This window comes from Balaenoptera borealis (assembly GCF_965194805.1).
Source record: "Balaenoptera borealis genome assembly, chromosome: 8".
Taxonomy (NCBI): Eukaryota; Metazoa; Chordata; class Mammalia; order Artiodactyla; family Balaenopteridae; genus Balaenoptera; species Balaenoptera borealis.
This window is the reverse complement of record NC_138865.1, coordinates 91,437,270-91,454,026: the sequence shown is the minus strand read 5'-3', so window position 1 is coordinate 91,454,026 and position 16,757 is coordinate 91,437,270. Positions and strand designations below refer to the sequence as shown.

The window sequence follows — 16,757 nt, the reverse complement described above, 5'->3', positions numbered from 1 at the left end:
AATATCTCCAACATAGTATTTCTCAAGGAACCCTAGGGTTCTACAAAGTGTCACTAGGGGCTCTGTGAAAGATCATGATTCAAAAAGTAATAATAAACAGCAGTTTTGAACCTCACATGCCTTATGAAAAAATGATGGACAGTGACCCAACAGCTCCATTAGCAATTTACTAAGAGATCTTTCAGCAGTGCAGTATAGGATCATGTTTATTGCATAAAGCCCATTCTCAGTATTTGACATGAAATAGAGAAGGCTGTTGATAACTGGTGAGTGCTACACTGCATGGAGGTGACTATGGTAGGCTGATGACATCAAATTACTTCAACCATCTTTATTTATGGGCTGCTATGTGAATAAACAAGTTCTGCTGGTGAATAAAATAATTATAGAAAAATTTTCATTCCAAGGAACAAATTTTTATGTACTGTGATTCAATTGTCTCCCTGTCATTTTGCTATTATTTTAAACATGCAAAACGTGGGTTGTAGAGGTTAGAAATAAATTGTACTGTGAAGCTTCCATTTTTCGTGATACTTTGTATAGTTATTTGTTGTCTTTATCCTATACTTTATTAGCATTATATTTAACAAACATATTTGATGGCTCAAAATGGTTATTTTTGAAGATGAGGTATGATTTAGAAAAGAAGAATTTTAAACCTGTCAATGGGCAATTCCAATAAATTAGGGATAAAGAATTATAATCTCAAGATTCATTTCACTGCGATGGTGCAACAGGTGATTGAAAAAAAGGCCAGTCACTCACAGAAAGACAATGAATTATGTTGCTCTAGTTTTCAACTTTCAACATGTCTGAGCAAACTTTTCTTATTTAGCAATCATCAAGAGATCATTTCATTTTGAGTGAAAATGAAATACATGTGTGCCTATCTTAAATTTGACCCAGACTTCAGTATTTGTGCGGGAAGAAAGAAGCACAGGTTTCAAAGTAATTAGATAAATTTTATTCTTCATTTTCAGTTTCAAAAATAATACTCTTTTATGCCTATATAGTCCATAAGAGAGAAACAGAAACCAACACATATTTATAATAATTTGTAATTGCTAAAATTAAAATTAATCCTGGTCATGAATGCAATAAGAAAATATTTTTTCAGTCTTATATACAGTTGTCCCTTACAATGCATTTCATTCATATTGCTTTTGCTTATGGTTGTAATAGCATCACTATTCAACATTGTCAATAAATTTTCATGTTGTAAATACCATTAATTAAAATCAATTCATAACCTCTTCTTTTTTTTTTTTTTTTAAACATCTTTATTGGGGTATAATTGCTTTACAATGGTGTGTTAGTTTCTGCTGTATAACAGAGTGAATCAGCTATACATATACATAACCTCTTCTTAAATCTACAAACTCATATTTAGAAAAATCAAATCCCACGTTGGCTTAAGCCAGTTATTGAACAGAATTTATATCTGCTTCATGCGATTTTTTAATTTATTTTAAAAAGAGAGAAAAATATTAATTTCAAGAAAGATAAGCTCATCTTTACTACCTAGTTGTTTCAAAAAAATATTGAATAGCCATTTCTAGTTTAAAATAGGAGGAAAACTATTCTTCCATACATGTTATACCACATATCATAACTCATTAGGATTTTATATAGCAGAAATTTGAATAAGACTTCAGGCTACTTGGATAAAGTTTTTAAAATCAAGTAGGAAATGTTTAAAGAAAAAAATCTGAAGTTACCACTATCTATGTTACTGACTTACATAAAGTCGACATCCTATATGGGAAAGGGCACTACACAAAAAGAATTAGCTAATATATTGAACAAAATAACCAAATTTGCAGGAAAAATATTATCCTCTACTCAAAAGAGCATTGGAAATTATTATTGAATTATTATATCCAAAATTTAGTGGTCATGTTATATATCTTGAGCTGAAGATTTAATAATTTTATGCAGAAGTTCCCTGAGACCTGAAAATTATTTCAAGGATTTTTTTCAGAGGAAAAAAAATCGAGAAAGACTGTTCTAACACAAAAGGAAGATCATAAACAAACAGATAAAAGGAACACAGAAGCAACAGAAAAATTTCATGCATCAGAAAAACTTTGGGAAAAAATTATAACTAATATCCTCAAATATATTAGAAAGGTTAAATTATTACATCCATGAATAAACAGGAGATGTAACCCAAGAAAAGGAACAAGCAGAGAAGAAGAAAGAATTCTAAAAACTTTAAAATACAATAGCAGAAGTGAAAAATGCAATGGAAAATTTGGAAGATGGAGTCAATGAGCTCTCCTAGAGAGTGGGGGGGTAGGAGGGATGGGTGGGCAGGTAACACAAAAGAATAATTAAGAAAAGGATCTTTCTAGGAAGTACAACCTCTAACGTTTTTCCAGGAAAATAAAAACAGAAAAGTAAGGAGAGGAAGTTATCGAATAAATAAGAATATTTCTAATAGTGAATGAGCCCACCCAAGTTCTCAACACAGTAAATGAAAGAGAACCACACCAAGGCACACCATTCCAAAAGTTTAGAACACTGAATAGAGAAAAAACAGGTCACGTGCAAAACCTCGGAAATCAGATGTGTTCTCCAGACCAATACTGTAAACTAGATGTTAATGAAACAGCGCCTTCCAAATTCTGAGGGAAAATTATTTCCAAATGTAAATTCTATACTAGCCAAATTACCAGTTAAGTGTGATGATAGAATATAAGCATTTACAATTATACAAAAATATAAAGTTACCTTCTACACACTTTTTCTCAGGAAGTTACTGGAAAATGTAATACAGCAAAACAAGGGAGTTAGCCCAAAAATAGGAAAACACAGGATACAGAATATAAGGACTCCAACATGAAAGCAACAAAGAAATGTCCCAGGATGACATTTGTCTACTGCCTAAAGTTTACTGCAAGATTACTGGGGTCTCCAAGTTATATGGATTGCTCCAGGAAAGACATCTTAGAATATCTGATGTGTGTTTATGAAAAATAGTACTAAAAGTAGTTTTACTACAGGAAGGGAGGGAGGGAGAGAGGAAGGAAGGAAGGAAGGAAGGAAGGAAGGAAGGAAGGAAGGAAGGAAGGAAGGGGAGGGGAGAGAAAAGGAAAGGAAAAGGGAAGGAAAGACAGAGAAAAAGGAGGGGAGAGAGAAGGAAGAAAGAAAAGAAGGGAAGGAGGGACAGAGGCGTTTAAGACTAGGAAAATTTTGGAAATTCAAGGCAATAATAACCAGTATTTTCTTAAGTAATTTTCTTAGGATAATTTTATTTATTTATTTATTCATGGCTGTGTTGGGTCTTCTTTTCTGTGCAAGGGCTTTCTCTAGTTGTGGCAAGCGGGGGCCACTCTTCATCGCGGTGCGCGGGCCTCTCACTATCGCGGCCTCTCTTGTTGCGGAGCACAGGCTCCAGACGCGCAGGCTCAGCTACTGTGGCTCACGGGCCCAGTTGCTCCGCGGCATGTGGGATCTTCCCAGACCAGGGCTCGAACCCGTGTCCCCTGCATTGGCAGGCAGATTCTCAACAACTGCGCCACCAGGGAAGCCCTAGGATAATTTTAAAGACTGAGGCACTTGGCCTTATTATACCCAATACTGAGGCATGTCATTTCCCTCTGAAATGTGTGACTTTCTTTTTTTTAACATTTTTATTGGAGTATAATTGCTTTACAATGGTGTGTTAGTTTCTGCTTTATAACAAAGTGAATCAGTTATACATATACATATATACCCATATCTCTTCCCTCTTGCATCTCCCTCCCTCCCACCCTCCCTATCCCACCCTTCTAGCTGGTCACAAAGCACGGAGCTGATCTCCCTGTGATATGCGACTGCTTCCCACTAGCTACCTATTTTACATTGGGTAGTGTATATATGTCCATATATACACTACCACTCTCTCACTTTGTCCCAGCTTACCCTTCCCCCTCCCCATATCCTCAAGTCCATTCCCTAGTAGGTCTGTGTCTTTATTCCCGTCTTGCCCCTAGGTTCTTCATGACCAATTTTTTTTTTTTTAAGATTCCATATATATGTGTTAGCATACGGTATTTGTTTTTCTCTTTCTGACTTACTTCACTCTGTATGACAGTCTCTAGGTCCATCCACCTCACTACAAATAACTCAATTTCGTTTCTTTTTATGGCTGAGTAATATTCCATTGTATCTATGTGCCACATCTTCTTTATCCATTCATCTGTCGATGGACACTTAGGTTGCTTCCACGTCCTGGCTATTGTAAATAGAGGTGCAATGAACATTGTGGTACATGACTCTTTTTGAATTATGGTTTTCTCAGGGTATATGCCCAGTAGTGGGATTGCTGGGTCGTATGGTAGTTCTATTTTTAGTTTTTTAAGGAACCTCCATACTGTTCTCCACAGTGGCTGTATCAATTTACATTCCCACCAACAGTGTATGAGGGTTCCCTTTTCTCCACACCCTCTCCAGCATTTATTGTTTCTAGATTTTTTGATGATGGCCATTCTGACCGGTGTGAGATGATATAGCATTGTAGTTTTGATTTGCAAGAAATGTGTGACTTTTAAAGTGCATAATTAATTATGCTCTCTCAACATTTAAGAAAATTATATATTTCAAATATTCCAATAATTTCAATTCAGTATAATTGTCAATGTTTAAGAAAGTAATATAAATAGTTGAGTCATATTTTTTTGTTAAGCAAATAATTTTTCAAGCATTTAAATGTTTCTGGAGATGCCAGTCTTGAAACTGCTGGTTGAATTCAATCCAGACAAAGGGTTGAACCTTGCTCTAATTTTTTTTTAATTTGAATACTAAGTAGAGATTCCAATTAGCCACAAGCCACACAACCACTCTATTACACTCAATTACACAGCCTCAGCCCTGTAAGCATTTGAATTGTTGAACCTTGATTTAAACAAACCAAAAAAAAAATTATGAGGTTACAAGTGCATCCAATCTTTTACAGTGAGTCAAAGGAAACTGAACCTGGAGTGTGACTGGATATTGAAACAACCAAAAGTTACACCCTGTGTAAACCATTCAAAGTTTATTCAGCATCACCAATGAATATTTATACTCGGTGTATCCTGGTTGGGAAGAAGGGAACAAGAAAATCCTAACAGACTGGGCCCAGGTTTAAGATACAGAAAACACTAATCATGCTTGTAGCTCTGTATCTACTCATCTACACTTACTGCTTCAGCATCTCTGTCTGTAACGTAGAGATAAGGCTTACCTTTATCACAGTGGAATTAGAAAAGCTTAGTATGGAAGAGGATGGGAAAGTTCTTTGAAAAGGATACATGAACACTCTTATTATAAATTAGAGTCCTAATACTACTGTATTTAGGAAAATCCAATTTTAGGTATTAAGACTCTGCTATAGAAAATCCATTTCTCTTTTCTTAATCAAAGGACAATTTTCAAAGGAAAATTTTTTTTATCCCTAAGTAATCCTCCCAGGTCCCTCTCTGCCTTGTGAGATGTCAAGTCTCACAGCTCTTAATGTGAGCTCCTATAGGGTAAGAGCTTCAGTATTTAGGGGCATTCTGTAGAGCCCCTCAGATGCCATAGGTGACATTGAGAATTCCTAAACAATGCCTTTTTCAAAAATACACTATTGCCAGTAGAGCCACAAGCCCACAAAACGGAAAAAAACTGAATGTAGGAAGGAGTAAAAGAAGTTTGATACTGTGTAACAACCTGCCAACTATTTCCTTTCTCCACTCTCAAGTTGCCATGGCAACAAAGAGACTTATCTACCAGTTAATAAATAGGTGAAAAAATACCACTATGCAGCTATTTATTCCATAGATTTATAGTACCTTAGCCCACTGGACATGTTGGCAGCACTGGATACTTCTTGCCACTGATTCTGCTTCAATAAATCCCAAGCAGTTCCAGAATATCGGCGTGTCAGGGAGCTAAAGCCACTTCCTGTCACATTCATTTTTCATGCCTTTTCCAACTGTCTCAGATGGGGAGACTCTGGGAAAAAGGCAACTGGAAAAGAAGATATTTACCTTGCTCAAAGGCTTTCAACATATATAATTATTGGTCAAACAATGGCAGAGCCATCAATCCTTCTCAACTCATACTAAGTGTTAACCTAAAGAAATTCATAGAAAAATATTTTTAAAACACAGAAATCAAAATTCTTGGAATTTTTTTCAATTTAATTCAAATATAGCAATGGATAAGTGCACTGAAAACCCTGGAGCTCATGTTTTAAAAGCTATCCTAGAGCATAAAAAGGTGGAACTCAATTTGCCCATGGAGCAAACTCTATAAAACTGATTCAGGGATAGGAGAGAGGATTTCACCTCTGTACAGCAAGTCTTTCAACCACTCTTTCAAAGGGAGAATCTGAAGAAAGGAGTGTAATGTCAGAATATCTGGAATTGTAATGAAATATGCTGTGGCTTTCCAGTGTACTGGGGAAGAATCTGGATAAAAATGTAACTAGTTTTTGAGAGCGTTCCTTGTTAACTGCTCCATTCTGGAGGGAAAGAAAATATGTTTAAGGACTTCATGAAATTAGCAGCTGAATTTGAAGATACAGATTTTTGTCCTCTTTTTTACTTGCACCAATACAGAATATGAATTTATGAGTCACATTTACTTGTTAATAGAGCAATGAATTTTCTCTTTAGCTACATATCGAGGCACTTTTTATAAGCCCACAGCAAATGGAGTCCTCCCACATAGAGAAATCACAAAGCAGAAGGCTAACAGGCTCGGCTCCAGGGTTCCTGAGCAGGGAGCTTTCCAGACAGTATTAAACAACGATGCAAAGTTCATGTCATGCCTGCCTACTCAGCAACACCCTGAAAATTCACAAAACACCCAATGCTGGGGACTGCAACACACGTGTCAAGAACGTGCAGGCAACAAAATGAATGCAGGCAATCTTCACAGGTGTGAGAGTGTTTTGAGAAGTCCCACCCCATGGTTTTGGCTAGGAAAGCCTCTTTTGTCAAAAGGCTCCATGCTTCCCTCTGAGCACCAGTTGGTTATAAAAATAGACTGCCAAGGAATAGAATATGGTGGTAGGAGGGAAGCCACTGATCAGTGGTGAGATGTGAGGGAGCAGCTGGTGTGTTCCATCAGGCTCATTGAGCTGGGAAGGGGCTTCAGAGCAGATTCTGGGAGAGGCAGCCTGCCAAGAGCAAAAGCATTATATGCTCCATCAGGATTAGTAAATGTTTTTATAAACCAAAGAGATGATGAAGGAAAGTTCTTCGTCACAGAAGAATACCTGCTAATAATGCAAAAGAAATAACAGAACTAGAAAAATCACCCTTTATGTAAATAATAATGAATAAAGGAACTGGACCTCAATTACCAATGGAAGCTAAGACCATTAAGTGACAGGTTGATGGTGAACTTTACATTACACACTCTGGTTTAAATCACCTGAACCCAGTAACCAACCTTAAAATAGTATGAAAAGTAGAAAAAACAGTCATTCTGTGCTTCACCATCTGTGAATTATTCTTGCCCAATAATTGAATCTAAATCTAGTTGCCTCTAGATCAAGTTACCAGCCTACAAAAAACAAGATTGAGGATGATGTTAAACAACGGCATGAGGATGCAATCAGCCAACTTCAAAATAAGAAACACTGTACAGGAAAAATGTCCCAGTAAAAATGTCCTGGTTTCTTTAAGAAATAAACAGCATGAAAAAGTGGAGTAAGGGCTTTTAGAGATCAAGAGACTTCAGAAAGATGGCAAACAAATGTAATGTATGAACCCTGTTTGGATCCTAATTCAAATAAAACAACTGTAAAAAGGCACTTTGGAGACAAATATGAAATTTTTCAGAGGTATTGTTTAATCAGATAATATAAAATCTTTGTTACTGTGTAGCAGTGTTTTTAAGTCCTTATCTATTGTAAACATACTGGTGTATTTATGGGTGAAATAATATGGATTTGCTTTAAATATGCTACCAAAAAATAAAGATGTGGGGAGAACAGATGAAATAAGATGAGCAAAGGTTAATGGGTACATGAAGGTGCATTTTACTATTCGATGATGGATGTTTGAAATATTCCATAATAAAAAGATCCAAAAGAGAGAGAGAGGGAATTGCTGTGGCAAGTTGGTCCCTTAGTTTAGTCCCCATTAACATAATCCACGGATGGACAGGAAGTTCACAGGGGGAAAGTGGACAAAGCGAGAGCAGAAAGAAGCAAAAAGGAGGAAGGAAAACAGAACAGCTGGTCAAGTAGCTGCAGGTCATCTTGGTCTCTCTAAAGAAGACCTGAATTCACCTTTGTGATTGATTCTATCTTTTTTAAGGAAAAACAATCTCAGATGAGCTCTTCGGTTAATTAAATGCTCTCACGCATAATTCTTGGGGGAAATGGTGAAATAACACAAATGTAGATATTTAGTCTGAGAAGATACAATTTCTATTGGTGATATGGGTTATTGTAAAAATGCCTTTGCCAGGATTATGTCTCTAAGGCTTTACTATTTATTTTTAGAGTACTATTTCTTTCCTATACATGGATTTAAATAATACCATTGTTTTTCCCAGGGAAATGGCTGGGTTCAGAGATAGGAAAAGGCAGGTGTACTGAGAATTGCTTATGTAGATAAGGATATGAGACTCCCACAACAGCAGAAAGGCAGCAGGTATGATATTCAACTGCTTTAAAAGCAAATTAAACTGAACTCAGCACGGCTCAGTATGGACACCTTCCTCTGATATGCCATGTTACTTAAACCTGAAAACCCCTATGTGTGGTGATGCTGGACTACTGTAATTTGGTATAATTATCCTGGTGAGAGCCACTGGTCAAGATCACTTGCCTTTGGGATTTCCTTAAAAGGAGTAAATATTTTAGCTGCCAATTGTTCACAGAAAGAGCAGATCCTGGGGCAGAAAATGAGGGTTGAGAAGTGAGGCAAAGATAAAATCCTTTATCTATCTGGTAATTAGATCTGGCCTCCAAAGTGTCACCAGCCTTGAGGACACCATCAGGGACCCAACACTCTGGATCCAGGCCTACAGAAGATAAGAGAATCCTCATCTAGAAGTTGTTTAGGTTACACTCTATGTTGAAAACTTCCCTTCCACTGTTTTTGAATCATCATTAGTTTTGTCAGTGTTGTGGTCTGGCCTCAGCCATCTCATGGCAACACACTCTGGGAAAGGCTTGTGCCCATACTCATGCAAAGAAGTAAAACAAAAGCTGCCAGTCAGGAATCTTATGGTGACCTAAAGCAGAGTAAGCAAAGGCTTATGTACAGAGCAACAGAGAGGCCAAAACTCCAAAGCCAGATGGCTTGACAATAGGACAGATTTTTTAGTATGGGATTTAGCATCTGGGTTTCCAAAGAACCTGGTGAAGACTGTATTTATTGCTGGAAGCCAGAGTAGAAGTAATAAAAGACTTTGAATATAGGATATAGGATATTCATGCAAATGTGTTCTCACAAACAGATGAGGCACATAACCAGTTAAAAGTATAAAAGGAAATTTTAATTTTAGTTTGGATTTAAAAAAAACAAAAAGCAGTGCATTCAATTTCAAAGACAAACGTGCTGCAGCTGAAGCTCTAACAAAAAAGCTCAAAAAAAATTAAATTTGTTGGATGTGCATGTACACACACAGACGTGTGTGTGTGTGTGTGTGTGTGTGTGAGAGAGAGAGAGAGAGAGAGAGAGAAAGAGAGAGAGAATCGTATCAGCCTTCAATATATCCACATCTATTAACACCAAGGAAATGGAAAAGAATTTTGTTAGATGTTAAAATTTGTATCAGATTCTGTTTTTGCTGGTAACCAACTACTCTGAATATGAAAGTCTGATTCAATTTGTGGTGCCCATCAATTGATGCCTTCAGGCCTCAGGACACATTAACTTATGATAAATAATAAGAACTGAGCTCTTCCAAAAAAGATGATGGTGTGAGCACAGGGACCAACTTCCCCAGCAGATGCCAACTAGAATGACCCCATCCAGATCTGACTCTACCCTTGCAACTGAGACTATATTTTGGGGTACCCTCGGGCATCTGGTCCTGCTCTGCTCTGCATTAGATTCCTTACCCCCTCCTCCACAATGCCAGCTGAGAGTCATTACTGGATAGAATCTAAGATTGAACATTGGTAGGTAGAACTGACTACCTCCCAGCACTTGATTCTCCACCCACCCACCCACCTGTCCTAACCAGGAAGGAAACCCAGTCCTCCTCTCTAGTTCATTCCAACATCCCTTACTCTTATCAACATATGCTCAGCCAAGGATAAATTATCCTTTTTCCTATCACCTTCTGATTAATCCCCACTATACTTTTTCCTTGGCCCAAATATTTCTACCAAGTGACTGAAGTCCTGTCTGGTTGACTCCAAACAGATCTCCTAACAGATCTAATTTCTCAGTGAACTTACTACTATATAGATTTATATGAATCTTCAATTGAATAATTTACCAAAAATTTATTGTCCATTCTGTGTGCCCAACATCATGTCAGACCCTAACTACACTTCCCAAAATATACCAGCCTTAGGAATATTTTTTATTTAGTTAATAATTTCATATTTTACTAACGAGTCACAAACATTGCTTATCATGTCCCAGGAATTGTTCTAAGTGCTGTTACATAGATTAACTCATTTAATCCAATCAGCTAATATTTACTGACTGCCTACTGTGTACATAAGTATTAGACACTGTAAAGGGAATAAAAAATATATAATTCCCTAACCTTCAAGATCTTGAAATGTAGTCGAGTAGATAAGACAAACTCAAAAAACCAAAATACATCAATCAGTGCCATATAAGTGGTTCAGACAGCACGTTTTATTGGAGCTTAGAAAAGGGAGAAAGATATAACTGACACATAGTAAATGTGCAATCAATGTTTGAATTAAATTGAACAAGGGCATTTAATACTGAAAATAAAGATGGGGGAGTGACTTGAAAATTTGATAATCTTAAAAATGTGCAGGAAAATGCTGAGATTACATGCATGTTTTCTTTTAAACAAGTTTTTACTTAAAACAATATAAAACATATTAAAGTGACATATTTTATTGGACAATATCACCACTGCACATGGGAATCCCTACAGGTGACATATCTGATAATGTGCTAAAAATATGATCATAATTTTAATTCACTCTGTTTTTTGATAGAACATCACTGTGGTTGGTGAGTATCCAACAGTTTTCCTTAATTTGAGCCTGCTAAAAAATATGTTGTCATTTCATTAATAAAGTTTCTTCCCTACTGCTAAATTGGTTTTTTGTTTATTTCAAATAGAAAAAAAAAAAGCAGAACATGACTTTATTCTGAAAGTTCACAATGAAAAGTCATGTGTGGGGGAACATTACATAGGAGGTACTATAGACATGAAAAGTAGTGACTGGAATCTGACTCACTCCTTCCCTGTGACATCAATTCATAAACCAAGATTAGCATGCCTAAAACATCACTAACAGTTTAGCACACTGGTATGATTTTTAGGGCAGAATCTCAGAACCAAAATATTCATATTAAGACGGTAGCCCCATATTGAATCCAAATGCTCCGATTAAAGTGGGAGGCTCATAAATTAAGGCACCAGTATCACAATTTGAATTAGGTCTTGGAATTCCAATTTGCCATCAAGGTATAAAAGAAAAGAAAAGATCTCCCAAAAGAAGTAAGTAAGAGCACCTCCTAAAAGAGAAATGAGTAATAACAAAACAAAGATACTAAAATATACTAAAGCATATTAGACCACCTGGATGAAGTGTGGGCTACTATGAGAGGTAGGCAGCATGGAGCAGGGAAACGGACAGAGAGCCAGGGCACCTGCTGCTGTTGCCTGCAGTGAATGGATGAGGGGCCCTGCACAGTTGAGCAGCAGTGAGGAGGGCTGGATGATACTGTCTACAAAGATCCTTACTACACTTCCTGCTGTGCACTGGCCCCCAAGGGGCCTCCAATTTTACTGGACTTCCCCTGAAGTTGCTGCACTGACTCAGCAAATGTGGGTTGTTGCTCTTCCTGGGGCAGGGGTTCTCTTTGAAATAAATAATTTGAAATAAATAATTTGAAATAAATAAGTACAGTGGAGTTCCCACATTTTCTTCTTGAAATCTGGTTACCCTCTGTCCAAGCCTCTGAGATGGAATCACAGTATAACTGACATTGTTGGGCTGTGCACAATGTGGGACTACTTGAATAATAACAATCACAAAAACTAATATGTATGGAGTTTCTACCATATGCCAGACACTGTGGTAACAATGTCTGCCCTTCCCCAGCAGTGAGAAAACAACTGCAGAAGTACTGATTCCAAGCCCCAAGCACAGTCCTAGCATGTGCCAGATGTTCGATTAATATTTGTTGAATAGGGGAACAAAGAAACCTAAACAACCTAGGAAATTCCTAGCCCTGCCTTCTGCGATAAAGGTGTTCACAGGTGGAGAAAGAGTACCGGCTCCTCCCTAGTGCTTTAATTATAACAGGTTAATGACAAACACATGCCTTCATTTCCAGAGAGCATCTCTACCTTGGATATAACTTCAACCACCTCCTTGTCCATTAGTTCTAAAATATGAATAAGGAGAGTCTAATTCTTACCTCTTCATGTCTCACATGGAATATTCAGTGTTCCATGCATGACAAAATATGTGTAGAATCGAAGTGCGAGTTAAAAAAAGTTAAAGCAAGAATCAAGATTCATCACATAAAACAAACTTATAAAACCTAACTGTAAAGGGCCTTAATAATATGACAGCACAGCTCCTTTTCACCAAGTAAGTGAAGAATTGGCATGTGGTTTTAGTTTTACATGTTGCAAAAGCCAAAAATGAGTATTAATGCAGAGTCAAATGCCAGCTTCCAAGAAATAGGCACAAATCTGAGTTTGAAACCCTCTTTTGGCCAGCAAATCCATACTGAAAATGATAAAGGATTTCTCTAGATTTAGTTTTCTTTAGGGGTCATTCTGAGATAAGGGCAAGAGAGAGACAAAAGAAAGACTACAGGAAACTCATTCCCCAAAAAAGTCTAAGCATTCATATATTCAGTTACTTAATAGGCATTTATTGCATGCCTATTATGTGCATGATACCTTGCAGAGCAAAGGACCTTGTAATCTAGTGGGAGAGACACTTAGAAATCAGGACTACATGACCCGTGCTTCCTATAGGAAGCTACAGAGCACAAAAGATCGCCTAACCCAGCTGGGGCACCACGTCTGGACTAGATTACATGCAGAACAAAAGGACCACTCTGCAAATATTTCAGATGGCTCTCCAAGGCAAGGGTAGCATTTGAAATACCTTCTTAAGCAATACCAAAGCCAATGTTGAAGACCTTTGGGTGAAAACCATAGGCAGGTAGAGAAAACCCTCCTCTGGCCTTTCATATCTTTCTGGAAGTTTGTGCTAAACTAACTCAATATATCAGAACAGTAAGATACCCAAACTTTAAAATGCTCTTCACTTTATAGTAGTGTGCTTAGTGATATAACGATGCTTTTGACCACCTAAGAAAGATGTACTCCTATGAGAAATTAGCTAACGTAATCTTAAAATAACCAATAGTTTGGAGGAAAAGATCAAATATACCTTCTCCCAGTGTGACCTGAAAAAAAATTCTTGAGAAGAATAATCTCATCAGCTTACTGTCTTTCTAATCTCCTGTCTTAAACTATCTTTAATATGTTTTTAAATGTAGATAGTTCTTTACACCAAAGTATAGCATGAATAAAAATACTGTAAATGTAGGTGTGCACACTTACAGGCACCATTAAGTGTTTTACATACTAATAATGCTATAATACAGACTCTCTCCCACTGAGGGAGAAAGAACTGAAGTAGAGTATATAACAAAGAATTTATAATTTAATTCTGTTTTCCCATCAAACCCTACAGATTTTAATAGCTTAACCAGCATAATGTATTGGTTTTCTCTTTTTCACTCAATTAGCCTATGATTGCATTAAGTAGGTTACTAATGCAGTTGATTAAATGAGGTTTTTTGAAGGGAACTGATGATTTTAATGCTCCTGCCTAAATAATAAAAATCGTTAGCATTAAAGTATGACTGTGTGGCAGGGAAAACAAAAGTTCATCAAGGGTTGAGCTAGTGGAGGATGGATGCTCTCTATCTTTAATTAAAAATCATTTGCTGGGACTTCCCTGGTGGCGCAGTGGTTAAGAATCCACCTCCCAACGCAGGGGACATGGGTTCAAGCCCTGGTCCGGGAAGATCCCACATGCCGCAGGGCAACTAAGCCTGTGCACCACAACTACTGAGCCTGTGCTCTAGAGCCCACGAGCCACGACTACTGAGCCCGCGTGCCACAACTACTGAAGCCCATGCGCCTAGAGCCCCTGCTCCACAACAAGAGAAGCCACCACAATGAGAAGCCCACGCACCGCAATGAGAAGCCCACGCACCGCAACTAGAGAAAGCCTGCACGCAGCAACGAAGACCCAATGCAGCCAAAAATAAATAATAAACTTAAAACAAAATCATTTGTTAATACTAAAAAAGAAAGAAATAGAAAGTCAACATGGAAATAAATGAATATTTAGAAGTCAATGTTAAGTTTACCAAGAGAGCTAGGGGCTGGAAACTCATCTATTTTTAAAATATTGTCATGGTTCAGAAATAAAGTTATTTCCATAAGTTTCAAATACTCCCAGTTAGCATTTAAACACCAGAAAGTCTCACTTTATAGTTGCATTGAAGTTTCTTATTATCAAAGTGAATGTCAAAAATACAGGGAAAAGATTAAAGAGTAAATAAAGAGAAATAGAATTTCCATTTATGGCACTATGGTGGATGAGAGTGGATGAACAGCCCTCTCAGGGTTGAAACAGTAACGTGTTGGATAAAATTATGAAATATTTTTTAAATGCAGTTCAATGTAAAACTGAGCAGGTAAGAAAGTAAGATACAAAGCCCAAAAATGCAGTGAAAACAGGCTTAGGCAGATAAGCCGACACCAAAACTGGCTTTTTTTTTTTTTGTATTCCAAACTTATCTTAGCTCTTCTTTTTCTTTTATTGAAATAATAGTTGACATACAATATTGTGTTAGTTTCAGGTGTACAGCATAGTGATTCAACATGTAAATACATTACAAAATGATCACCACTATAAGTATAGTAACCATCTGTCCCCATACAAAGTTATTACAATGTCGTTAACCATATCTCTTATGCTGTATATTTCACCCCCATAACTCTTCTTAATCTTTGGCTCTTCTGTGAGAATTTTAAGATCAGTTTGTGGTATTTCATGAGACTCTCTATTGGGATTTTGATTGGCAAGAGAGAGGAGATATGGGGATATATGTATATGTATAGCTGATTCACTTTGTTATAAAGCAGAAACTAACACACCGTTGTAAAGTAATTATACTCCAATAAAGATGTTAAAAAAAAAACCTGGCTTTTATCTTGAGGTTTCTGCTGAACCGTAGGGACCTTAAGCGTCTGCTTTGATGACCACATGGATCTCAATGGAAAGAAGCTCATTCCTAGGGTCTACTGTTTATGCTGTGATATAAGATCTCATTACATTATGGAACGTAATGTATGGAAAACCTATTGTTGCAGCAACCATTTATTGAAAACACCGTGTTTTCCCAATTGATCTGCAATCAATGCCCATTCTGTTGTAAATAAATTATAACTTATTAAAAATAAGCAAACAAATAAAACTACACATAAAGCTGGAGCACCTCGGTCTCAGCAAAATGAGCCCCACTGCACAAAAAGGGATGGCCAAATCTTGACTGTTTTTGCTTTATTACTAGATAGAGGGGGTAAAAAAAATCCCCTGATAATTAATAACAAGCTAGTTTGCACATGAGTTTATATACAGTCCGAATTCATACTACCTTTGAGAACAAAAGTCCTCAAGCAGAGAATTTAACTCAAGGTGGTCCCAATTTGGTAGTTCCACTAAGCAACTGGCAGAAACCAATGCTAATCCTTCCTAGAGGAACCCAGTGTCAATCCAGAGCTCATCTATTTCCCAGAGATAAGATTCCAAAGAAAATGAAGAGACCACAGTAGAAAGAAAAGTTACTAAACACACAAGGAAAATAATGCATTATGAGTGAGAAACATATAACAGACCCAAAAAAGATCTGCAAATGGTATTCTCAAGTACCAAAAATAAAATAACCATATTGAATATAATTTAAATAAATAAAAGAGAGGCTTGAAAATATGAGAAAGAAACAAGAGCCCAGAAAGAGTAATTAGGCACACAGAATTGGAACCAAGTAGAATTCTAGAAATAAATATTAAAATAAATGAAATTAAAACTTCAATGAAGGGATAAAATAAAACACAGCTAAAAAGAGAATAAGTGGACAACAAAATAGATACTTAAAATGACCTAAAATGAAATCTAGAGAGATAAGAGATGAAAATAATGAAACCCAGGTTAATGACATCATCAAGATGGTGACATAGGTTGTTCTTGACCTCAGTCCCTGACGCAAGAAGACCATCTAGCATCTATCCGTAGATAGCTTGCCACTGTGAATAACCCAGAACCCTGGGGGTAAGGCTGAAACACACCCCTGGACCACAGAGACCAAGAAAGACCACCTTAGAAGGGTAAGAGGAGAGGTTTCACTTTGAACACATTGCCCCTCCCCCAGGCTGGCACAGCATCACACTAAGAGGGCCTACATTCTCCAGTTGTTAAAAGAGATCCCAAGGTGGACATGTGACTTCCCCAGCTTTGCAGGACAATTTCCAGGAGGCCCACTCAGGTCTCACAAAGCAGGGGGAACCTGCTGGACCCA

The 16,757-nt window shown here is 37.2% G+C and overlaps 1 long non-coding RNA gene across 3 annotated transcripts in view; it reads right to left on the bottom strand.

The window, feature by feature from the left end:
- LOC309634304 overlaps positions 1-16,757 on the bottom strand; it is a 265,444-nt gene that overhangs the window by 125,385 nt on the left and 123,302 nt on the right. The window lies entirely within an intron of this gene.